The sequence below is a fragment of the Cinclus cinclus genome, chromosome 8, assembly GCF_963662255.1.
Source record: "Cinclus cinclus chromosome 8, bCinCin1.1, whole genome shotgun sequence".
Classification (NCBI taxonomy): Eukaryota; Metazoa; Chordata; class Aves; order Passeriformes; family Cinclidae; genus Cinclus; species Cinclus cinclus.
Window position 1 is genome coordinate 9,786,476 of NC_085053.1, and position 4,204 is coordinate 9,790,679.

The following is a 4,204-nucleotide window of genomic DNA, read 5'->3' on the forward strand; positions in this document are numbered from 1 at the left end:
AAACCACTGCTGTAAGAGGCAAGGAAGCAAAATGCAACATGCACCTTTCAGTACAAAGTCTTTGGGAGATGAAGTTCTTTTAATCAAATTTCCAAATTCAAGGATAATGCTGATGGATGCTAGACAGAACTGCCACTGATCAGAAGAGCTAATAACCATCAGGATTCAAGAAATGGCAGAAAACAACACAAATAAGGTAAGCATTCACTGAAAAAAGTTATTTAAAACTTTCTTCAGACTCTTATTCATCATTACAAACAACTTGCTTAGGGGTAAGTATTTCATTATCCACTGACAAAAATGTTTAAGCAAGATACTGAAAGATTTTTTTTTTCCACATGTGTTTAAGTTTGCAGTTAATGGTATATGAACTTCATGGAGACATCCTAAGTAATATCTGTATGTACTTTTATGTCACAGTTAATGGAGCTTTGCATAAAGACTAAAAGCTAATATGCAGCTTTCTATCACAGCAGCTCAGTCTTATTTCTTCATCATCACTGACCTAAATGTCTGCAGTACAAGACCTGGCAAGGGCCCACAAGCCTGCAATTATTTAAATTACCTGAAGCCAGATTATACTTTGGATCAGTGTTTTTCTTCTTTAAACTACCTGAAACTGGAGCTATGGTGCTGACATAAAGAATTCCATAGATTATGCAAGTATTCTGCTGAATTGTCACCTCAAAGCTCTGGAAACCCTTTCTTGAAATGAGCAAAAACTGTTTCAGAATAGTTTTTAACAGATTTTTTTTTTAAGTTTTTACAAGAATGTGTAAATATAAAATATAAGGAGTTGAATGGCTGTTACAAGTACAGAAAATGGGATTGGCCCATTTTTAGGGCCAACACACAGAACCACAGAATCAGGTGAATTGGAGGGGACTCACAAGGATCACTGAGTCCTACTGTTGGCCCTGCACAGGACCATCCCCAAGAATCACACCCTGTGCCTGACAGTGTCCAAATGCTTCCTGAGCTCTGCCAGGCTGGTGCTGTGACCACTGCCCTGGGGAGCCTGTGTTCAACCACCCTCTGGGTAAAGAACCTTTTCCTGAAAAATAACCTAAACCTGCCCTGACACAGCTCTGTGCCATTCCCCCGGGTCCTGTCACTGTCACCCCAGAGAAGTGCCTGCCCCTCCTCTTCCCTCACAGGGAAGCTGTGACTGCACTGAGGTCTCCCCTCAGTCTCCTCCAGGCTGAACAGACCCAGTGAGCCCAGCCACTCCTCATGGCTTCCCCTCAAGGCCCTTCACCATCCTCGTGGCCTCCTTTGGATGCTCCCTAACAGCTCAGTGTCTGTTTTATATTGTGGCACCCAGAACTGCCCCCAGCACTCGAGGTGAGGCTGCCCCAGCTCAGAGCAGGACAATCCCCTCCCTTGCCTGGCTGGTGATGCTGTACCTGGTGCCCCAGGACAGGGATGTCCCTCCTGGTGCCAGGGCACGGCTGGCTCCTTGTGTTCAACTTGCCACTGAGCAGAACTCCCCGGGCCCTTTCCACAGTGCTGCTCTCCAGCATCTCATTTCTAACCTGCACCATTTGTAAAACAGTCACAATTACTATTTTCTTTGCTGAAGTGCTCCAAGCACACAGACTGCAGCGCCCTGTTTTGTCACTAGGCAATGCAGATCTCCTCCTCCACTTATCCTGATTTTCAGGCTCTCTAAAACCCACACCCAGCATCTTTGCTGTTCGTGGGAGTTACCTTCTTTGCAGTAATGAGCAGGGAGTTCAAAGCAAGCTGAGACCATCCCAAACACGTTTCTATGCTTAAGTAAAGAGTTGCAAACAACCCGAGAACAAGATCTTCCATCAGCTTTCTTCCCATAGGATACTACTATACCTATCTTCACCAAAACTTAATAATACTATGATTGCCCACCAACTACTGCTACCTATTGTTCCATATTTATTCCTGATAGTTTTTGAAATCTCTTTCCGGAGTACAAGAATTTGCTACTTACCTGTGAAAGGTCCAACATTCTGAGCAGGAAAGTGAATAATTTTAAATTCATAATTTTCCTTTCAGGTCCATAAGTGGGAAGAAGCTTTCTTTTTCTTGCCATCCAGAGATGATCTTGCAGATTTGGTCTCAGGACCTCCACTGAAAGCAAACCTACTGCACAAAATATTAGTAAACTACAGTAAAACCACTCTAAATTTAAAATCCTACATGTTTTTACCTAGAATGCTGTAGGTTAAACAAAGCTTTAAATGACTTTTTGTACCTATGCTCAGTAAACTTATACATACCACTTAGTTTAGACAATTAAAGTCATCTTGTTTTTCCACACTTCCCGTGATTTAGCATCCCTACTGTATCATATGTATTGGAAAACAGTTTCATTTCTATAATTACATTTTCTCTTAAGCAGCGCCTCCAAAGGCAACTAAGCAACATGTAGCTTTGGAAGTCAATAGAAGTATTCAATGTTTTACCAGCAAGTCCATATTCCTGGGAAGTGAACAAAAGGAACCATCGAGTTCCACATTTTTCGCACGTGGCAGAGTCCCTGCTGTGCAGCCTTTGGGACATTTATTTGTATTCCTGTTCAGGCAGAAGAGAGAAAAAAATAACAAGGTCCCGTCCGCCCTCCCACCCTTCAGCAGATTCTCAGCAAAACAGTTAGAAAGTAGATTTGACCTCACTGATATTTGAGGGTGACAGAGAATCCAGTTCAGCTTCAGTCAGAACCCTGACAACCTTCCTGGATCTCTGATGCATAGTACACATGCCTAATTTTAAAAATAAATAAATAAAAAATCGTGCATCAGCCTGTCAGAAAATTGCCACCATCTCCATTTTGGCAGGGCCTGCCAGTGCACTGCAGTGTGTTCTCAAGCACTCTGTCCAAGTGCTGTACTTGCATTTTAACATCTCACCACTACATATAAAGACAGAGCAAGCTGATTGACTGTTCACCATAACGACTCTGAGGTGCCATCATTTTTTGTTATCTACAATTACAAAACTGTAACCGAAAGTCAAATTATATACGAATACATCAGGTATCACACGTGCATACATCAGATTTCTGTAGAGAATTCGTGCTTCGCTCGACAGCCTTAAGAAGCGGATGACGGCATCAGCACGCTAAAAAAATCCCCGGCACACCTGAACCGCGGCAGCACCTCCTGCAACACTTAAAGGCGCTGCCAACAAGCCTTGAACCCGCGCCGCCCTGCTCGTGTGCTGTGAGCGCTGGGTGCCTCGGGGGCTTCGGAGGGCTCGGGAAGCCTCGGGAACACGGCCTGGCCGCCCCTTGTGAGGTGACACCGGGCTCTGCGTCAGCGCTCCCACCGGCAGGAGCACCGCGGGGACGGACGGGGGATCCGCAGTTGTCGGGCGGCAGCCGCAGCCCGGCTCCGGCTCCGGCTCCGGCCGCTCGCTCGCTCCCTCAGCGCGGGGCGCGGCCCTGCCCGCCCGCCCCGCCGCGAACAAAGCGGCCCCGCCCAGCGCGGCCGCCGCCGCCATCTGTCCCTCCTTCCCTCCCGCCCCCGTGGCGAGGCGGTCCCGACCCGCCCCTTTCGCTTTCCACTTCGGCAGCGGCGCCGGGAGGGCCCCGGGGCGCCGCCGGGCGGGCAGCGGCGCGGGCGGGCAGCGAGCGGGGCGATCGGCGGCACCAGACAGAGCGCGGTACTGGGCCGGGCCCGCCCGCCGCACAGCCGGGCCCGCCGCCATCTTCCGCTCCCGCCCCGCCGGTGCCGGCGCGCACGGGCCGCGGGGCCCTGCAGGTGAGCGGGCGGGACGGAGGGCGGGGGCCGGCGGGGCTGCGGGCGGGGGCTGCGGCCGCTGCGGCTCCAGGTGGGCGCCGCCCGGCGTCCTTGCCGGCCCCGGGGCCCGTCCGTGGCTTCCCCGCGGGGGGCGCATCGCCCCGGCTGCCGGCGACGCCCGAGCGCCGCCGCCCCTTTGTTGTGGCCCGGCCGGGGCAGCGCTCTGTGCCCGGGGCCGTGCGGCCCTGCCCGCCGCTGGTGCTGCGCTCACGTTTCCCAAATGCTGCTGCGAGACGCGGTTAACCGGGGCGGCTGCTGTAAACCCGGCGGGGCTGGATCTCCTGTGGAGTCGCGCGTGGAGAGGGAAAACATGTTGGAACAACGCGGGCTATTACAGTCCGAACGCGTTAATATCTAGTCTTTGGGAGTTGTTTGGCGTTTCTTGGTGGCTTTTTTGCCTTACATATTCACTGTGATGTGAAGTA